We start from the raw sequence: 23,412 nt of genomic DNA, 5'->3' as shown, positions 1-23,412 counted from the left end.
CCCCCCCCCCTTCTGGAAAGTGGTGTTAGGTGCTGCGGAATAGTTTTGAAAGTGGGGGCTGACCACTAGCGTACCTACGGGGGGGGGGGGGCACTCTGCCCCCCCCCCCCCCTGACGAGCCACAACCCATGCAAAGGACATATACCTGCCCCCCTGACGAGCTTGAAGACCTTTTTTTTAATTTTTTTTTTTGCTTGTCAATTTTTTTTCTGGTATGAAATCCTTTATTTGTGATTGAAGACTTGTTTGGGGGGGGTGGACGGTTTTGCCCCCCCCCCCTGTGGAAAATCCTAGGTACGCCACTGGGGCTGACCATGCAATAATCATATTTATGTGGTAATTTTTATGTTTTAGTACATGGTTTTAGAAAGCCCCCACAGCTCCCCCCCCCCCTTTCACAGCCCCTGGTGTTGACTACCGGTAGTATTATTACTTGTTAAATTATTTTAATGGAAATTATGTTTTTTTCTAATTGTGGAGGTGAAATATTACCACCCCCCCCCCCCCACCGTCATAACTACCCAAGCCGATCAAACCCCACAATATCTCAGAGGCAGGTCCAGTATTTTTAAAAACAAGAGGGTGCAAAGAGCAAAACTGAAAATTGAGTGGGTGCAGATGACAATTTTCTATGCAATTTCCTAAAACTTGGCTAAAGGCCTATAGTTATATTAGTAGTATGTTCAATTGAGATTTTTTCAAAATGAGGGGAGGACGTGTCCCTTCCAACCCTGCCTTTGACTGGTTTTTCACAGTTTCATCAATACTGCCTTTGTCCCGTTTCATTAATTGTTTGTTGTCAGTGATCAAGGATTTAATATACCTGGGCCCCATTGCATAAAAAGTAACCATTATGATTTACCATGCAAATACAACTTGTATGGAGTCCTTGATCTTGATTGGCTTTGATTAATGTTAACATGGTAGTTACCATTTGATAACAAGGTTACCATAATACTAACTTTTATGCAATGGGGCACTGGAGAAGGCAAAATTGAGGAAGGGGTGGCGTACTAATGACAATGGTCTTTCTTTTGGATAAAGATGCCTAATCAAGGAGTCATTCTCAAAATATAGCGTGGAAGGGCAGCATACAAGTACATGTGCCTCACCCTTGTGCCTTTATCCTTGATTATACAACAGAATGTTAGATGTCTCAAGTAGTCATTGCAGGTCATCCCTTGCTTATAAAAAAGAGTAAGATTATATAAACAAATTTTATTCAAAATTTACAATAAAATTGCAGTGAATTACTACATATTTAATGAAGTTTAGATACAAATAGAGATTCATTCACATTCATCTATTTATTGAACCACATTTGAAAATTTGCCCTCCAGTGACATTACATGCACAAAGATATATATATAAATTAACATCAAGACAATAATTTTACCTGAATGAAACCTTCCAATAAAATATTTTTTAATGAGCATGTATAACCGATATGGAAATGAATTATGGACTAAGTGACGTCTAACGTGAGAAATATGGGTAAATAGCCTAAAACTTAATTCATGATAGCCCAAGATTAGAATACTTTATATGTGTTTTGGAAAAAAATGTGTTTAATACATAATCATTAACCATTACCTGATATGGATACTCTTCATTTTATGTGTTTGGATTAGATTCCAGGAGGTAAAATTCAATCTCTACATGTCTGTAGGGTCAATGAAACCCTCGTAACTTTATAAAAGCTATAAAATATGGATGAAAGGAGAAGGGATTGAACTCCTAAGTGAAAACCATGGTCACTTGTCAGGTCTGCATTATATACCCCCTCCAAAAAAAAGAATAAATATAAATATGAAATAATCAGTCATTTTTAAATATAATATTTGCAAATTTCATGTGATCTACCACTCACACAGCCACAAAAATTGGTTATCTATCGTTGTATGCATATCAATTACAGTGTACATTTAATTTTAACAATGTTAAAAAAAAACTGAAAAATTACTTTCACCTTCACATGCCCGGCAAATTCAGTACCCCGTGGATAAATTTTTTTCATGCAATGATACAAGACTTAAAAATACTATGAATATAAATTACAAATCAGATAAGTGACAAATGGTAATTGATTAGATTGGATATGACATGCACATGTAGCTCATTCCTTTATATTTTCAAAATGGTTGAATTTGTAAAAATAATCTGAATCTCGTTGTTCTTTGCATTTTAACTGACTAGAAATGTAAACCTTACAGTCATAATTCATATCATGACACAATATAATACATTGCCATTTTAATACATATTTTAGTTGTTTTTAACCTACTATTTAACATACATGCTATAACTTCTTAATCAATACACTTCAAATCGAACAAGAGTGTTGCTAAGGCGGGCACATAATACGCCCGTCTATAACATGGAAAATTGAGCTATTGGTCAAGCAAGAAAAGTGGAAAATGGTGACTTCACCTTTGACCTTCTGACCTCAAAATCAATAGGCTTCCTGCCTTCCTGGGATCCATGCTAGTATCGTGCACCAAATTATATGAGCCTAGATTAAGTTCAACTGAAGTTATCGCGTTTACAAGGAAAAGTTAACAGACGGACGGACACCGAGTGTGATACCATAATATGTCCCGTCAAGACGGGCGTATAAGAAGTGATGCCTGTAGTCTTTGAATTAAAGTTTGAAGTGAAACATTACTAAATTATTGGAACTAAAAAAAATTGAAAATTTGAATATTATATTGGCTGACATTTTCCTACTAGTCTAGTATAATTAGACATGTCATGAATAATAACTGTAGAGAGACATTCCAGAAGTCTGTTTTTTATTAATAATTGAATTTAATATTATTCAATTAGTGGCAATTAACTCGACAAATACTATTTCCATTATCCACCCATTTCCATACCGAACTTCTGAAATGCGACTATATTGAATTGCATAATAATGCAGGCAATACTGCCAGAGACGTCTTACTTGTATTGAAATACATTCATGTTAATACCCACCTTCTAAATAAATTTGTCAGCTTGCATTCAGAATTTGATCAATTCTAACTGCATATCAATTAAAACAAATATAGCGCAGGAAACTTTTAAAATTGTTTAAAATGCTTTGACTCGTCTCTTCTTCAAGATGAATAGTGTTGAACTAATCTAGGATATTTTCGGCTACTAACACCTAATAGATGTTTTGGGTGAATTCTATCTTGATCTTTAAAAGTACATCAAAGACTGCAAGAACTTTTTTTCCTGTATCCTATGGTTGCACACTTTAAAATTTCTCTGTAGCATGTACCCTTCCAGCAAATATTCTGCACATGGATGTTGGTACATATACTTGCACATGTTTCTCAAAACTCTTATTACTTATCGTTTAATAATTATTGATAAAAAAATAATGAATTTGTCAGATTTGATAAAGAAATATTAAATTTGAAAAAAAAAAAATTATAAGCAAAAGATAGGGAATCCAATAAGCCACTTTTCCTGACTAAGTAATTTTCAGTTGATTATTAACATTAGGCATTTGACCCATTATCCTAATGAAAGTACATGTAGTATTACCCAAGGATCAGATGTAGTAAGTGTGAACATAATTGATGCAGAAATAAAGGAATGTGACCAAGTTGAACAAAACCTTGACCTTTTGACCCCAACTTCCTTTTGTAGTGAGTACCTCAGTAAATCCCGAAGACATAATGAATAAAAAGTTTCGCCATGTCCAATTTGTAACAAGAACTTTTTCCTAGATGATGTTACAAGTAGTCCCTGTTTTTTTAACTATATGTGAACTTGAGGTTTACTGTGTTTGTGGCAAAACTGGCCTCCTAAAAACATTCACAGGACGTGTTAACTACAATAAACGCCAGTAGAAGTAGAACGTCAAGAAGCTCTTGAAAAAGCTGGAATCACACTTGAAGCAGCTATACATTCAATTGTACATATTCCAAGATTCGTGAAAAGAGCCTCCAGTTTCATTGTTTGGAAGAAGCGTCAGGAAGATGGTCACGCCGAAATCAACAAGATACCTGGAATAGTAAGTAACGCAAATTCTTAGCACTGAGAATTAAATGAGAATTATCGTAATTCAAAGCTCATCACTTGTACAAATGCAATATACTAAGTACTCGTTTATTTCTTTGAAATATAGATAAAACATGAATTTTATTTTTAAGAATGGTTTACAAGTATAGATGTTGATCTACTTATAGTTGGAAAAAATATATATCCCCTTCCTTATGAAATCCAAATCACTTTGATTTCTCATCTTCAAACATTTTCTTCCATATTGACAATTTTTTACATTTTAAATAATAGTAACTGTGATAGCGATTGACACAATATTCAGAAAGTAATATGTTCCACCCCTTTTACTTTCCTTTCCTTTTTTTATCCCCTTTTCTTTGTGGTGAAAATTTTGGGGAGCCATGACCCCAATGTGTACATGGAAGTGAGTGGGGGTATTTTATTTCAACCTGTATAGTGGCAGATGAATTTAAAAGCACCAAATTTGAATTGCGAGGGGGAAAATCTTCTAGTGAATGGCCATCAGAATATGAAATTAAAATTGTTATGTATATATGTTTTACAGCTTATACATGTGAAGAAAGCTTCTTCTTGTTAGTCATTCAAAGAGATTTACATAACGAGATGCAGCAAAGACGTTGGCCATGATGAATGATGGGCACCTTAATTGGTCACAGTACAGACAGATGAATAGGTAAATTCCACTGAGAATTAATGTCATACTGACCTCACTATCTTTATTGTCTCTGTTCTTCTTATCCATGGATAACCACTGAAGACCTGGCTCAAGATCTCTGGCAGTGCATGGCTCCTTGGGGTGGGGGGCTGACCAACAGGAATTGCATTGTCTAATCTTCACACAGTCAAAGGTAGTGTCTCCATCACTGCTGTAGCCCCATTCCTGCATAAGATTTTGCATGGTGTGGTTGCATTCTTTAGGTAATCAAGAAATGACCAGGGTTGCCAATCCTCACTTGAACCATGGACAGTCGACAGTGATTCGCTAGGTCCATAGCAGAGTCACAGACTGGAGGTGGTTAGACAACAGAAATAAAAAGAAAAGTTAGCACCGGAATATTGCTTTATTTTGAATAGTTTTAATGATCATAACAATCATGAAATCAATAAATTCATCTCAGGGACATGGCCACCAAGGATTATTCATGATCATTCAAACATTCAAATGACAATAGATACTATAATCTGCCACCAGATTCATGATTCAATTCAGCAAAAGTGAGAATAATATATACAATCATAAATCTTTGCTGGAGACAGAATAAAGCATTGGATTTGTACTAAAACAAGTTTTGAACAAATTTTGATCTGATATGCACTTGCATAATTGTATTATTTTTTTAAAACTGTGCCAATTGTCACAAATGTGGCCTTAAATTTTGCATTACCAGTAGACTCAAACGAAAAAGAGTAATAGAAATATCTTGAAAATTGTTGAGGGAGGCCAGCCTTTTTTTTAATAGCTAAATCTATTAATTGGCAGAAATCATCAAAACCTACCCATATGTTCATGTTCCATCATCTTTCCACAGGAATGGATTTCTCACAACTCACGATGGGGCAATTCCTGAAGAAGAGGTGTGGATTAAGTTTGGGGGAGATCATGGTGGACAGGTGGAGGCTCATTTAAGTTGGTGATACAGAGGTCTGCAATGTGGAAAACACAATGCCTCACATAAATCCTTGTTTGTTGGAGCTCTGAAGGTTCCTTCCATCTCATTGCTTCAGAAAATGACTCATCCCATCGCCAAGCAACTGACAAATGAAGAAGATTAAATGTAGAAGTCAGGATGTTGGAGATATAAATTTCAAATTATTCTATTTTGTAACGTCACAGATGTGTAGATTATTTAAATACTGAAAATTGTGTGATATAATTTTTTAAAATAATTTTACATATAAAAAGTAAAATAGCTGGCAGTTGTTTAAGATGTTTCTTTTATCTGATGTAATATAGGCATGATTTAGATTTAACCTCTGATGTAACATAAATATTTTTTTCTTCAATTTTTGAGACTAGTGGAACTAGTTAAAAGGATACATAAAATAAAAAACCTATAAATATATTGGTAATAATGTCATTATGTGTGAAAAGTGAGATTTTTTAAAAAATGTTGGTGACATTAGTCAAATATGACTTATCACCACTCAAATCAACAAAAGATGAAAAAGCTACAGTACCAGTCACAATTCTTTGACTACCTGTTTCACCAGAGAACAACTATCATTATGATAAAAAAGACGAATAGAATTTATGCTTATCTTCCCTGCACAAAAACGTGCACACAGAAGACATGTTATATTGAAGACGGAAGGATCATTGAAAGATGAAAGTCATCTTATGATGATGAAATTTAGTAAACAAGAAATGCCACCAAAGAAGCGAGTGCAGAGATAAACTATCATCTATCATATAATTATGTATGAACTATAATAATAAATGTATATTTTGGTCTGATATATAATAGAAAATTAGAATTTAACTGACCTATGTGTGCATAGTACGATACAGTAAATTGTTGTGAATAAATGTAGCAATGCGTGGTATTGATTATTGATTCATTGAAACAAAGAGTGAGAAAAACATAAAGAAATAAAAAAACTTCCTCGCACAAAATCCTTCATTTCAGACCCAATTCCGATCCCCTGGCCCCACCATATATACTCTATGCAGTACAGCATATTTTTAATGCAATCCCCCCCCCCCCCCCATGTATCTGAAAAAACCTCAAACCTCAAGCAGAATCTACCCCACCATAAAAAATTAATTAAAAAATCTAAAATCTATAGGGCCTACTAGTACTAGCACTGCTGACCTTGAATCTAGTCACTAGTGGCTTAGTGCGGTGTAGTCAATGTAGCCCTATCAGTATCACATATATACAAGTAACATTGTAAATTTGTATGCAAAAAAAACCCCAAAAACATTGCAAGTGTTGTCATGATTGTGAAAATTAGAGTCTAGACCTAGCTCTACAGACCATGAAATACCCTTTTCACGAGTCAAAGTTAGCACTCAGTCTCAGCAGCATGCAGCAGGCGCAGCAAAATCATTACATGTACAGCGAATGCACTCTCACTCAGTCTCACTCAGCTAGCCGCGCTCAGCCTCAGCTCACGAAGCGCAGCTGAGCCGCTGTGTACATGAGCGGTGTCTGACCACACAGCCAGGCGGCCCGCGACCCGGCCCTGCCCGGCTTCACCCGGGGTAGTGGCGCGCACGTCCTATACAAACAGAATGTGCTGTATCGAAAAATCAACCTAAAATAAATTCTACTGATGGGTCCAACGAAAAATTGCGCCAGATGAATCTCAAGTGCTTTGAAAACAAAACTACAATAAATACGAAATGCTGACAAACCGGACTTTTTACATTTTGGACTTTAAAAAGTGGCATAATTAGGGCCGGATTCGCGAGTTTACATTGGATTATGCAAACGCAAACATCATGACAAAATGGAGAAAAACAGAAAACGTATAATCACATTGCCATACTTACGACTTCAAACATGGAAAAAAATGTTTCCTCCACGGAATTCTTGCGAAATAAATAAACTGTTGGGGATAGACAGAGAGAGTTGGTCGTGTCAGCGCCAGATGCCACAACATTCGCCAACGATTTTTTCATCGCCCTTGTACTATTTTGTAGAGATCGCGGCACAACAACGTTAAATGCATATGCGCACTTGGGCCGCAAGGGGGCGCTAAGCTTATTTTCACTGTGAAACAGCCGTGCACATATGCGCTATGCCTATGCAGTGTACGTGTGCACATACCGTATGTGATGCACTAAATATCGCTGCGTTTTCTTTTCCGAATATTTCCGAATAAAAACATGTACGATGATGAAAATGAACAAGATAATTCTCAAATCGGAAAGTACCCGAGAGCAACAAAACCTCTGTACCCGGAGGACGTTGTTTACACTATGAGAAAACCTACTAAAACAACAACGCCTGAGTATTCATTGAAAATAAAGAATAATAAATTAGTTGCTATTGATACCCATTCTTTTGTACGCACAGATATCTCCCAACGATGAAACTTAAACCGGCTTTACGAGTTTTCTTGGACAATCATGTTGTGCATCTTTGAAAGGAAGTGGCTCCCCCCGACCGTATTATGGTACAGGGGTAAAAAAAACGTCATCAATCACGTGACATATAATAAAAAACCGTATTTTCTTTGTAATCAGTTTCAACTTTTTTAATTTCAAGTCAGTGATATGTAAGTTAAAACATTAAGTGTTGTATCCATGTATTTCCCCCCAAAAATGAAAAATGCCAACTTAAAAAACGAGCGTTATTAAGTGACGACAAAGATTCTGGTAACGAAAGTATATGAAATGTTCCGAAAAAGCTTAAGATGTGAAGAGTGCCGCACACGGCGTTCCAGGAACAGAGCGTCTAGACAACCTTTCAAATAAACTTAAAAAATAAACTTTCACCAGAGTAAGGAGCTTTTAAGCAGCGAGTAAGGTCACGTCAGTGAATGTATACCATTGTAGTCTAAAACACAACGCAGTTACATTCACTATGGTGACATCAAAACCTAAAATATATTAATTGCAATCCTTGCAGCTTTCATCCCGTTATGGTATATTCATCACACACCTATTCAAATGTAAACTTTACTACCCATCATTTAACCTCTTCTACCAACATTGATAACGTATATTAATGGTTGAGTGAGCACAACATTTTGGTGACGTATCCTCAAAGAGGTTTATGGTAGCGCCCTCTACAATTAAAAAGAAAATGTTTAAATTAGTGGTTCCATTTTCTCGGCCCCTCCCGATTTTCAAATTCTGGATCCACCATTGATTTTTATATAAATTCAACTGATTCCGAGAAATTGTTAGTATGAATGTAATTATGCAATGTTATAGAAATTATACTCGAGTTTTCGAGAAGCTCGCTCAGCAAAGAAGATGTTATAATTTGGAAATAGTTTGCTGATGAGATAATGGATTATCAAGACAACAGCAATAAAGTGACACTTCGAAACGGAAACTGCCCCAGATATTCATTTTATAGCCCCGCCCCCTCAAAATTAGTCTGATGGGATATCCTCACTTTGATGGGCGCTCACTCATCCATAAAGAAATAGATATATGAATAAATAAATAAATAAATAATATAAAAAAGCAATATAATTTTGCTCAGAATTCCGCCCATAGGTTGAATAACATACTGCTAAATGATATTCCTTGCAATTTTTTTTAAATGTCCACTATATTGAATGAAGGGTAAAAGTCAGAAGCCAGTGCCTCTCGGCCAATCAAAACCAAGCATTTCACTGAAATTGTCAGCACTGAAAATTTAGTCAGTGCTGACAATTTTTTTGAAACACCCACCTGGTAAAATTTGAGTAGTTAAGGACATGAGATAGGGGCAATTAAGGATACTGGTTCGGACGTCCTTTAAATTTTCATTCCAAAGGAGCTAAATCCACTTAAAGGGTTTTCCTGTAAATTATTATTTTTTTAATTCACCACTTTCACTTAAATACTGCTGTTTTATTTTGATATATGATAGTGCTTTCATCTTTAAAAAAAAATCTAGCATTCAATCTTATTTATTAAGACTTTTTAAAACTTAATTTTTTCATGGATTCGGCTCTGTTTGGAATAAAACTTTAGTCGAATGTCCATAAAAAAAAGAAGATAAGTATGGTTAATAATTGAATACAAACACATAAATTTTACTAGCAAAGTACATTTTACATCTTTTCTGATGTTCATCCATAGAACATTTTTAAAGAGAACACAAATCTGATATTTGTTTATCTTGAATGATGGATTTTTATGTCTTATTCCAAAAAGAAGATTAATAAAAAAATACAAAAATAGTTACATACTGTTATTTTCATCAAAGTTTGTACAGACAGTGTGAACTTGTACCCACAAGACATTCTGAAACAATTGAATGCATAACTTTATGTAAAGTAGTAAAATTGACTAATTTTTAAGTACCACATAATCATAATGAATATTTTTACGAATAAAAATCCTATCAATTTTTGCCAACCTTCCATTTTTTTCAAAATGCGATATGTTTCATTTGATTCCCACAACACATCTAAGATATACACATGTATATATATATATATATCTATATATATATATATATATATATATATATATATATATATATATATATATATATATATATATATATATAAGGAAGAGGGCCCTTTGCACAACGTGTATTGCAGCGCGTCATGTTCTACGTATAGGCGTAAATAATCAAGCATTAACGCTAGACGTAGCTTCCTAGTATCTCTTTTATTGCGAGCTTTCGGCCAGTATATATATATATATATATATATATATATATATATATATATATATATATATGTATGTAATATATTTATATGTAATATATATATATATATATATATATGTTATATAAATATATATATATACAAAGGAAGAGGGCCCTTTGCACAACGTGTACTGCAGCGCGTCAGGTTCTATGTATATAGGCGTAAATAATTCAAGCATTGACGCTAGACGTAGCTTTCCAGTATCTCTTTGATACTTGAGATACTTGGAAGATATTTGGAAGCTACGTCTAGCGTTAATGTTTGAATTATTTACGCCTATATATATATTTTGAAATCGAGCTCTTTAAATACAAAGCGTAAGAAATCACGCTCCAAAACACCTCTTTCAAGCTTGAGTAGCCAAAAGAGTTCGCTCCCGCTGGGTTAATTCCCGGCCATTTTGATTCAAGACGCTGTGTAGTACGGAAATCAATCACCGATACCAACCAACCAACAATGGCGCGAAGTGGATTTTGCCAGATTCTGGTTCTCGTCTACTTATCTCATCTCATCAAATTAGGTAAGTGCATGTATGTGATCAGAATACGCCTCTCTATACGATTTATCACGTAAGGTTAAATTACTTGCAATTACTAATCATATTCAGATAGTAATATTCAATATCGCAGTCAGAAATTGGTAGGTGAAAAGTTTTAGATTTATCGTTGAGCGAGGCAACTTTGCAGGTCTTTTCTTGTTGAAATTTGTAAATTCCAGAGAAGAAACAAAATTGCTGCAATTAATTAAAATATGTTTTCACTTTGTTTTAGAAAGGTGGTTTGTCAGTTGCAGTGGAATGATTATGGAAAACAAACTTGTTCTTAAACGGATGTACATATTACGTCAGAAAAAGTATCAAGCTGTACTGACCGCAGATAAACATTGTTACCGCTTAGAGTGCGCTGGCCCTGTTACGCTCTTCATTTGGTAATAACTTAAGTGATTTTCCATCTGTTCCATACTTTAAAACTTCTATGAAAGACAAGAGAACGGCAAGATTTTTTTCATACTTTTTGCCATGATATACCGATACCATGGCAACACCATTTCCGACACATGCAAGACTGATGTCTGTGCCAAATATCATGAGAAATGGTTGAGAAATGATAAGGTAGTGTAGAAAAAAAAAATCACCTAATTTTCGTTATTTAATATGTTGTTACCATGGCAGCGCAATTTTTTTATATAAGCATAAAATATTCAATTCAATCAAAAGTCTTCTTTATTCGCATAAAGATGCACATATACATAAAAAACATGTTTTCCAATTTACAAAACAAACATATTCAATATATAAAAAAAATACACTTTAACACATCCATTCAAAAAAAAAACGAGCTGCTCGGGACCAGGAATTAATATACCTGTAGGCACAGAGAGCCAATCAGTTCCTTCAATTCACTTTCAGTTAAACAAGATACATCCCTCATTGTAATGAGTTCCCTAATTTGCTCAACCTTGCGATCCACATTAGCAAAGTTGCATTGAACCTTATTCCACTGCCTATTTATCAGTCTAGGGTCCATCATATATTTACTATTCAAGTATTTGATATTCCCTCCAAGCACAGAGAATGAACCAAACTGACTCATTTTGTTATATATGATACGATACAGTTATCAGCCTTAATAGATGACAAGAAAAAAATTAAGCATCGTTTTGGCCAAAAAAGGGAAAGAACACATTGTGTGTTCTTACCCTTTTTTGCATATCTTCACATTAGGACTTATGTCTGTTCCAAATTTCACGAGAATTGGTTAAAAACTTAGGAAATAGTTGGAAGTGCAAGATTTATACATAATTTTTGCCATAATATACCATTACCATGGCAACACAATTACCGGAAAAGAAAAAAGTATTTCACCTCCTTACTGGCCCAAAACCAATTTCATGATAATCGGTTAAAACTGAAGTAGCTCGAAATGCAATATAGGCATACATTCTAAAAATTGTTTGCCATGAATTGTTGGATTTTAACCAAGGCTTAAATTACCCTCTGCCCGTTTTTATCTTTTTGAGGATTTATTACCACACTTAGACCAGGGTTAACTTAAACCTTGCTATCAGAATGCGAAACTTAAACCTAGGTTTAAATATGGGGGTTTAACTTGGACTAGGGGTAAGTTAAACCAGGCTATCTGAATACGGGCCAACATGTTCCGCATTAAATGTTTTACTAGGCCCTAATACAATTTGACCTTTATGACCTAAACTAACGTTTAACTAAACTATGCGTAATCTAAACGCGCAGTTGTCGATACATTGGCATTTGATTTTTATTAACTTTGATATGAAGCCAAACATGATTTGTTTATATCGTAAAATACGAAAGTCATATTTAAGAGGTATGTGAAAAAGTGGGCGTGGCTTATAACGTTAATGAAAAAAAATGCCCAAGCGTGCCCAGGTGGTACCCGTCGGTTTCTTGAAGTAGACACCTTATACGGCAACTTAAAAAAAGCACACATCGCATAAACACCCAACTTTACGGTCATGTTGGGGTTCTACTGAACTTTTGAGAATCACCCACTTTACGAATAAAAAAAATTGCACAATTATTGGCGAAATTTTGCTTACTGTTGTGTAAAGTCGGTATTATTTTCTTAACACCTATAGTATCATTGATTTGTTTGCTCCTTGTTTATGAAAATCTTACTGTTATGTAAATTGTCGGCACGTGGGCTTAAGCAGCAAAAGTACAACCAAAACCACAACGAATCCAATGTCAAGAACCCCGGGGGGGGGGGCACTCAGTATATAATCCATAGTGGGTATGTGCCGCGGAGGGGACCCCCATTTTTACACTCAGATTTCCGTTCCAGGGCATAGCATTTTCATCTTATTGAGAAAAAGTACTAAGAAAGCCGCTCCGAAGCATAGCATTTTCTTCTTATCGAGAAAAAGGAAGAAAGAAATCCGCTTCAAAGCTTCGCATATTTTACGTTACGCCGGTCCGGTCGCATTGATACGCCACAATGAGCTGCAATTTTGGAGAAAAGCGGCAGCAGAGCGCTGTCCGACCATCGCCTCTTCGCGAGCGCACCGGCGCCCGTGCCGCTGGGCTAGCTGCATACATGTATGCCCGTTCCATAGGGATGCACATGCAGGCGACCCGTTCCAAGGACCCCCGTTTTCACAAACATTTGTATTTCCGAAGCCCGTTCCGAGGACCCTCCTTTTTACAATAAGTCCGCTCCAAGGCCCCCGGTTTTTGTCTTGCCCGCGGCACATACCTACCACTTTTTTGGTCGAGTGCCCCACCCGGGGTCATGATGGACAGCGAACATGTCAGAAACCTTCTTTGGAAGTGAGGCATGCCTCCTGAATGCATTCGAGGGTATTATTTAAATGTCGTTCTTTGGCACGTAAGAATGCATTAGTGGTTTCGGTCAATAACTTGTGGTTCAGAGCTCTTAAAACATGAAAAAGATACTCCAATGCGGCTGCATGCATGGGGACATGTAGTTCGACCTGACATGCCTGAACAAACCGACATTTAAACGGGTGATCATATCTTCGAATTACAACCTAGAGCTTATACCTCGGTCACATTTGCTCTACGGCGGCCGTACGGCGAGTCGAAAACAGCCGTTTTAACATATTTTTGTACGAGCTACATATAGATGGTTTGAATAAAAATTAATTAAACGGCTGTTTTCGACTCGCCGTACGGCAACCGTAGAGCAAATGTGACCGAAGTACTACTCAGCATTTTAAGTAACATTTTCATAAACAGGGCGACAGCGCCAGTTTACATTCCTCATTGTATCATTGTATTTTCCACACTTCTTGAGTAGAATATTAATAATATAGGGTATTTATATTGCGCACATATCCACCTTGTTAGGTGCTCAAGGCGCTCCTTAGACGGGTCAATATACGACCAAAAATAGCCTTACCCGGAACAAATTGCAACAAATGATTTTTCAACGGTATTTTGTACTATTTGACCTCAGGAATAACATACTAAAAATCTACCAAAATCCGCATCCGGGAAAGTGGTTATTTTCAAGATGGCGTCCAAAATGGCCGCCATTCACTGAAAATGGATACAACTGACACATTATCCACCCTAGAATACTATTTCGGTTCATATTCCATGGTCTGGGGTACAAACATTGATTTAGGCTAGGATGCATTATGAGCCCTCCAGTGTACCAGGCAAATCCAAGATGGCGCCCAAAATGGCTGCCGTAGGCTGAAAATCCACAATTAATCTAAATTAGTTTTTTATTTAATGGTTTTAAAGGTGAAATAGTACATTGAAACAAGTTACAAGGACAGCCAGTGGTCGAGTGTGTCCAAAAATCCAAGAAGGCTTCCAAAAAATGAGTTTAAAATGGCTGTTGATAATTAAAATGGACATAGTTCATTTTATATCCGCCTGGGACATAATGATTTTGGTGTCAAGACCATGATTTCAATGGTCAAATAAGACATTGGGATAAGTTACAAGGACAGTCAGTGGAGTAGTATGTTCAAAAATCCAAGATGGCTTCCAAAAATGGAGTCGAAAATTGCTGTTGCTACTTAAAAAAACCCGACATAGTTTGCTCAATGTCCAGAAATATGATTTTTGTGTCTATACCATGGTTAAATGGGTCAAATAATACATTGGGGCAAGTTACAAGGAAAGTCAGTGGTCTGGTATGTGCAAAAATCCTAGATGGATTCTAAAAATTGATTCTGAAACGGCTGCTAATACTTAAAGCGGACAAAGCTCATTTCATTTTGGCCTGGATATGTGATTTTGATGTATAAACCACTGGTTTCAAGGGTCAAATAATATATTAGGATAAGTTACAAGGACAGTCAATGCTATGGTATGTCCAAAAATCGAAGATGGCGTCCAAAAAATGGTATTAGAAATATGCTGCTGATACTTAAAGCGGATCAAGCTCCTTTCATATCGGCCTGGAAATGTGATTTTGGTGTCTAAACCACTAGTTTCAAGGATCAATTAATACGTTAGGGTAAGTTACAAGGAAAGTCAGTGGCCTGGTCGGTCAAAAAATCTAAGTTGGCTTCCAAAAATTGATTCTAAATTGACTGCTGCTACTTAAAGCGGACATAGCTTATTTCATATCGGCATGGGAGATGCAATTTTGGTATCTAAACCACTGGTTTAAGGGCCAAAATAATACATTAAGACAGGTTTTAAGGCCAGTCAGTGGTCTGGTATGACCAAAAATCCAATATGGCTTCCAAAACTTGATTCTTAAATGGCTGTTGATACTTTAAAGTGGCATAGCTCATTTTCAATCCGCTGTGAGATATGATTTCGGTGTCTAAACTATGGTTTCAAGGGTCAAATTATATAAATGGACAAGACAATGGCAGTCAGTGGTCTAGTATGTCAAAAATTACAAGATGGCTTCCAAAAATGGAGTAAAAATATGTCTGATGTTACTTATAAAAGGACATAGTTTGTTTAATATCTGTCTGGGGAATATGAGTTTGGTGTTAAAAGCATTGTTTAGAAGGGTCAAGTAATACACTAGGGTAAGTTACAAGACCAGTCAGTTGTCTGTTTAAAAAAAAATCCAAGATTACTTAAAAAAAATGGGGTGTAAATTGACTGTTGCTACTTAAAAGTATGCATAGTTTATTATAAATACACTTTGGAGGTATGATTTTGCTGTCTATACTAGAGTTTACAGGGTCAAGCAATACCTTGGGTTAAGTTGAAAGGACAGTCAGGTGTCAGGTATGTCCAAAAATCAAAGATGGATTTAAAAATAGGGGTCTTAAATGACTGCTGTTACTTAAAAGTGGATGTAGAACATTATAAATACACCATGGGGATATTATTTTGGTGTCTACACTAGGGTTTCAAGGGCCAAACAATACTTTGGGACTGGTTACCATGATATGCAGCTATCCATTTTGCCTTAAAATCCAAGTTGGCTTAAAAAATGTGTTCTAAAGTGACTACTTTTACATAAAATATCTACCTGCTAGAAATAATCTTGGTGCCTACACTTAAATGCATGGGGACAAGTTATCATATTGTTTAATGAGTTGGTAACAGCACCCATTTTGATGAAATTTTAGAATCCATCATGGATTATTTGACAAAATGGAGTACTAACCATCCTGTTTACTTGTCCGAATGTATCATTTGACCCTTCATACCACAATTTGGACACCAACATTATTTCTTGCAGATGAATATTGTAGAACTCTGACCACTATTGAATGATATGAGTCGTTTTAGATTCCTTTAAAAACCCTCTTGTGTTTTAGGCGAACTGGACAACTGCATATCAATGTAACCAGTCCAAACGTATTATTTTAACCATGAAACCATAGTGTGGACACCGAAATCATATCTCCTAGGTGGATTTTAAATGAACTATGTCCATTTTAAAAGTAACAGCAGTCATTTAGACTCCGATTTTTGGAAGCCATCTTGTATTTTCGACATACTGGACCACTGACTGTCCTTGTAAGTAATTTTCTGCCTTTTGAAACCATGATATAGGCAACAAAATCATATGCCCTTGACGAATAAAACATGAACTATGTCCATTTTTAAATACCATCGCGGCTAATTGATACTATTTTTTAAGCCACCGTGGACTTTTGGACATACTTGACCACCAATCGTTCTTGTAACTTATCCCAATTTATTATTTGACCCATTTAACCATGGTATAGGCACAACAAATCATATTCCCGAATATTGAACAAACTTTGTTGGGTTTTTTTAAAGTAGCAACAGCATTTTTTACTCCATTCTTGGAAGCCATCTTGGATTTTTGAACATACTGGACCACTGACTGTCCTTGTAACTTGTCCCAATCTATTATTTGACAATTGAAACCATGGTCTAGACACCAAAATCATATCTCTCAGGTTGATGTGATATGAGCTATGTCCATTTTAAGGATTAACAGCCATTTTAAACTCAATTTTTGGAAGCTATCTTGAATTTTTGGACACACCAGACCACTGGCCGTCCTTGTAACTTGTCCCGACGTACTACTTCATCATTAAAACAATCGGATGGAAACCAAATTAAAGCCACTTAAGTAAGTAATAGATGAATTGTGGAGTTTTTAGACTACGGCATCCATTTTGGGCGCCATCTTGGATTTTCCTGGTACCCTGGAGTGCTAATGTTCACTCTAACTTGTATAAATAAATTCTTTTACCCATTGGACCATGGAATATGAACCCAAATATGATTCTAGGGTGGATAATGAATGAGTTATATCAATTTTTAGTGAATGGCGGCCATCTTGGATGACATCTTAAAAATAACCACTTTCCCGGATGCGGATTTTGGTAGATTTTTAGTATGTTATTCCTGAGGTCAAATAGTACAAAATACCGTTGAAAAATCATTTGTTGCAATTTGTTCCGGGTCAAACCATATATTGACCCGTCTACCTATATTACCCGGCTACATATAGGCGACGCACGAGGGGCGCATGGCCCACGTGTTGAAATTTGGCAGTTTTGGTCAATGCGTTGTTACTCGCTAGATCTGCGCCATTGTTCGTTAAGCGTTCGACGAGCGCGTTTTACCAACGTTCTGTATTCGACGCTGTTCGCTTGTGCGTCGTGATTTTTTGAGCATGCTCAAAAATATGCGCAGAGCTCGACGCATGACTCTATACGTCATGAAGTCGCCAAACATTCGCAAAGCGCGCTAGACCAACGCTAGACGTACGCTGAGCCTACGTTGAGTATCCGTCGCAAGTTCGGCGGCTGATTTCGAACGAACGACTGGCGCACACATAACGTGCTTTCCAACGAACACGCAACGAGTATGAACGAGCTAAACGAGTGCTGAACGAGTGCTGAACGTCTCTCTAACGCACACAACGTTTATCTTGCGTGTTCCTAACCTATACCCGGCGTGTGCCTAGCGTGTAGTCATATGGCATATAAGTGGATCCGGCACCAACTCCTCATCACTTTTTCTCCAGCCCTCGAAAGAATCACCTCGGAAGATGGATGATCCTGACACTCAGTTGAAATATAAAATTGCAGTTCTCCAACATCAGCATAACCTAATGGCACTGACTATTCACCAACTAAAAGTCTCCAGAAGGACAAAATCGATCGATTTAAGGTGAAATAAACATTTTACTATGTTCAATAACCAACGCTTTTTCTTTTGACATAATTATTTGTAATATTAAAATCGAATACAAAGCACATTGTTGAACATTTGAAATGAGAGGTTGATAACAATCATTTACCAAGACCTTTATGACCACTTGTTTTCAATCTACACTGTCCACGTGAGAAATGGGCAGACACAAAGCGTATTTTTTCAATTAAATATATGAAATAACCAATGTTCTATTCGTAATACTTGTAAAAAATTTATTTTTTAACTTGACAAACGGATGAATACAAAACACATTATGATTACGTTAAAACGATCCAATAACTAACATTTTCTCTATCAACAATCGCTTTTTAACAATGAAATGGAATAATACAAAACGTTTTGTGTAAAAGCAATCATTTATCACTACTTTTTAAGACTTGTTTTCAATCTTTATACAACTACACTGTCTATGTGAGAAATAGGCAAAAACGAAAAGCTTTGTTTCACATAAATATTAAATATCCAACTTCATAATTGTACAACTTATAACGTTTTTTTTTTCATTTACAAAACTCATGAACATTAAACACGGATGAAGAAAGTAACATCATTGTCACATTCAAAAAATTAAATAACCAACATTACTATTGTCAACTTCTTAACAATTAATAGATGCGTAAAACTCGCCACCGCGTCCTCATTATTTGAAAGCTCAACAATGAAATATGCATTAAAAACCAAAACTGTCCTTGTGCATCTTTCTATAGCGTCCCTCCCAATCTTGATCAAGACTGATTCTCACCGGCACCAGACAAAGTAGGAGTGTTCAAATCACTGGGTGTGATCTGGCCCGAGGTCGAAGATGCCATCTGACCTGTGGTTCTTTTTAGTTTTGCAGCCACAGTCATGTGACTCGAATTTTTCGGTCGCGGGCTGCGCGTTGAACTCGCAGTGCATGCGCTAGCCTTTCGTTCAACACGCTCGCAATTCGTGATGCATTCGTTGGGAGGTTTTGCATATGCGCTCCGTGCACGGTCAAAATGCACCCAGTATACGCGCAACGCGTTAGCAATATGTTATGTATTCGATGCAAGTTCGCGAGGCTTGACACAAATTCTGACAGGAGTTGAGCGCACAACGACGCACTGGCCCTATTTTCCAATTTTCAATGCGCGGGTCGTGCGTCGGGCTTAAGCTAGGCGTTCATAGCGCACACGGCTTTTTAAGGAATTACTTCCTACCGGTACCCATTTACCTCACCTTGGTTGAGTGCAGCACATTGTAGATCAGTCTCTTGCCGAAGGAAATAACGCCATGGCTGGGATTCGAACCCACTGACGACCCTCTTTCAAAGTCCGAAGACTAATCCACTGGGCCACAACGCTCCATTTTTTTTACAACCTTTGTTATATTTTCTCAACTTGTGTTGCGTCACGTTTTACTCAACAACAACCATGATCCATTTTTGTCCAATATAAATACTAAACAGCCACCATTTATGTCGGCAAGGAATCTAGTGGTATCAAAATAATCAACATTTGTTGAAAAGAAAATATGATTTTAATGTAATTTTATGTCTTTTTCTGAGAATTACCGGACTCAAAATAACGTTAAAATTTAAAGTATGTGTTGGATATGATTCGACCAAAATTTTACCTTTCAGTCATGGAAATGTTATGTCAGGGTAACGTAAATATTTTCATTAATCGTTTTCATGTGTTTCTGTTCACATGATTTAAGGTCAAATGGTCAGTTAGGGTCAATGAACTTTGACCATGGTGTGGTATCAGTTTGAAAATTTAACAAAAGTTACATTTTTGAAATGCATAACTTTAAATGTATTGATCTTCAGATTTATTTCATGAAACTTTTATTTAAAAATAATCATGTACAGTATTTCATATCGTTTTGCATGGGTTTCAGGTATTATGATCAAGGTCAAATGTCAGTTTGGCTCGATAAACCTTTTCCATGCTGTATTGCTGCGGTAATTTCATTGAAATCTTAATCGATTGGAGGTTGCGTTTTTTTAAACGTAAAATAGCTTTTTAAATGTATAGGGACTTAGGTCATGAAACTTGGACATTACTACTGATCATCTTGTATAGAATTCAGGGAACATGATCAAGGTCAAAGGTCATTTAGGTCAATGAACTTTGACCATGCCTTGGTAATCACACTGAAATCTTAAAAGATCATAGCTTGAAACCTGGAAATCAGGAAATTCAGGTATTGCTAATCATCCATGTATGGGTGCCAGCGAAAGCACGATCGTGGTCAAAGGTCAATAGGGTCGATGATATGCGTCCACCTTGTGGTATCAACAATGAAAAGTCTTTACCAAGGTTAAGTTTTTTGACATATTATCATAACTTTTCAAGTATTAGGACCTATATGAAACCCGAATCATATTGAGGTAGTCAAGAATCACTGATCAGAAGGCACAATATCAAGTTCAAAGGTCTTTGTGGGCATTGGAGTCTAAACATACTGCGGTGTCAACATTAAACTCTTAACCGAGGTTAAGATACTTAAACATAAAAAAACTTAAAAAAAAAGTTTTTATTGGGTTTTCATAATTTTGTAAACGTAAAAAAACTTAAAAGTAAAAGAACCTATTTCATGAAAGTTAGACATTAGGCAGTCAAGTATTACTGGTCTTTTGGCATGAGTTTAAGTTAATATGCTCAAGGTCAAGGTCACTAAGGGTCAATGAACTTTAATCATGAAATATCAGCATAACTTTGCAATTTTGATCACCAACATAGTGTATAAAACCTGAGAATATTAGTAATCAGGTATAATTGATCAGTAATGTGTCTTGTTTCAGATCACATGATCAAGATTAAAGTTTTTTTTAATTATCAATGAACGTTGACCAGTGCTGTTGTATTAACACTTAAAACTTAACAAAGGATAGGTTTTTGTAAAAGCTTTAAAAATATTTAACATATTTCATTGTTAAGCTTGGAAATATTACAGTTGAGTATCACTTATGATACGTTCTGAGTTTCAGGTCAGATGATCAATGTCAAAAGTCATTTAATTTCAGTGGACTATGATCGCTTTGTAACATCAACATCGAATGATGTCTATTTTTCAAGATAAAATTGAATAAGTGCCATTACGATAATCGCTATTACAACAATTGCTATATTTCATTTATTTCTGGTCTCTAGGCCTGCAAAGGTCAAAGATCATTTGTGAGTCAATAAAATGGTATCAACTGACAAGAGCTTAACAAAAAGTTAAGATTCACAATTTTCAAGACATTGTCAACAATATAAGTTTAAATTATGTTGAACTTGGTTGTAATAATCAACAAATATCGGAAATTAGATGAGTATTGGGGCGGGGTAGGGCATGGGTCAAGGTCAAAGGTCATTTTAGATTAATATTAGCTTGGTTAAGAATTGGTAATTTGTTATCTTTTCAAAATGTTTGATAAAATTAATCGAAAATGTATATTGTTATTTGATAGAGCAAATATTATGGAATGAAGAATAAGTTTCTCAGTCAAGGTCAGAGGTCTTGTTTCCTTGGATGTTCGAGCGTCCAATCAGCGCTTAAGAAACATTGGAATACGTGTTGTGTAGCATTATAATTATCATGTATTATGATACCAATACACCTGCTGAGACAGCACAAGCTGTCTATATATTTCTCTAAAATTGTTGATTTGATTTTAAAGAACAATAATCATTAATGCGTATAGTTATATCCCATTAAGAGTGTCTTCATTGTGATATATGTCTACGCTTGAGTAAGCAGGAGTTATTATTTGCTATTACTAATTTTTGCCAAATTAAAGCACAAAGTCAGTAGTTAATCCAGATCTTAATAAAATCATAGTCATACAAGGGTTTAAGTTAAAGTCATTGCATTTTTTTTTTTTAATGAACATAGGGAATGTTCTCGAAACAAATTTTTTATTATATCAATTATCATCTTAATTCAAATGGAATTGTTGGTCAAGAATACTTAATTGAATATCCTTATTTCAAACTTTCATGATATATGTCTGTTTATTTTCTATTACTTTTAAACCTATAATGACATTTTACACACTAAAGCTTCATTATAAGATTTTAATGTTGATGCCCCCGACATGGTAAAAATTCACTGATCCTAAATGGACTTTGACCTTGGTCATGAACATAAGTTTCATACAAGCTGATCCCCAATGCTTGATATTTCTGTCCAAGTTTCATGAAATAGAACTATATACTTTTGAAGTTAGGATGACATTAGAAATAGTAACCTAGTTGAAAATTAATACCGACATAGTCATAGGTCATTAACCCTAACTGACCTTTGAACTTGATCATATGAACGGAAAACACTCTAAATGATTAATGAAAGCGTATACGACATCCTGGTGTAACATTAGACTTACTGAAAAGTAACATCATTTGCAAAACATATTTTGACATTTAATAAAAGTTTTGAGTCTGGTAATTTGTGTAAAAAAAGACAGATAATACAATTAAAATGATATTTTTTCTCAACAAACGTTAATTATTCTTATACCACTAGATTCCTTCTCATATATGGTGGATTATGTGAAAAAAATATGATTCTAAGTTATTTAGAAGCCGAGATATTGAAAATAAACCTTTAACGCCGGTCATTTTGAAAAATCCAAGATGGCGGCCATATAGGGGTCGGTGCAAATGAAAGCATTGTTTTTTTCTGATAGCTCTTACAATAACATTTCCCCCAAAATAGAGAGTTTTCAATTTCTCCCCCAAAACCGTCAAAAGCTAAAATATGAACATAATGAACCTAAGTAGGGCCCAATCTTTTTAGAGTGAACTGTAGGCCTACTAGGCCTACATCGCTTTAGAGTGCATTATGTCTCTTTATCAGTTAAAGTGATTGGTTAACATTGGTTTGACATTTAAAAAATCTGAGCTAGAAGGTCACACTTGTCACCTGTGTCTGTGATATGTTACAAAAAGTGAAGCCCAGAAAAAATTGCGTTCGAAAATAATTATTTAGTG

General features: G+C 35.7%; 1 long non-coding RNA gene across 1 annotated transcript; it reads right to left on the bottom strand.

Annotated features, from left to right (window-relative positions):
- Nucleotides 1-1,200: 1,200 nt before the first annotated feature.
- LOC129275083 (uncharacterized) lies at nucleotides 1,201-7,678 on the bottom strand. The gene is made up of 4 exons (XR_008585967.2): nucleotides 7,514-7,678; nucleotides 5,515-5,769; nucleotides 4,724-5,023; nucleotides 1,201-3,998 (listed from the first exon to the last, which is right to left on the bottom strand). It is a non-coding gene; the product is annotated as an uncharacterized LOC129275083 (long non-coding RNA).
- Between the last annotated feature and the right edge of the window lie 15,734 nt (nucleotides 7,679-23,412).

Source organism: Lytechinus pictus, chromosome 8 (genome assembly GCF_037042905.1).
Source record: "Lytechinus pictus isolate F3 Inbred chromosome 8, Lp3.0, whole genome shotgun sequence".
Classification (NCBI taxonomy): domain Eukaryota; kingdom Metazoa; phylum Echinodermata; class Echinoidea; order Temnopleuroida; family Toxopneustidae; genus Lytechinus; species Lytechinus pictus.
Note: the sequence above shows the minus strand (reverse complement) of the source record. Positions and strands in the feature narration are given on the sequence as shown.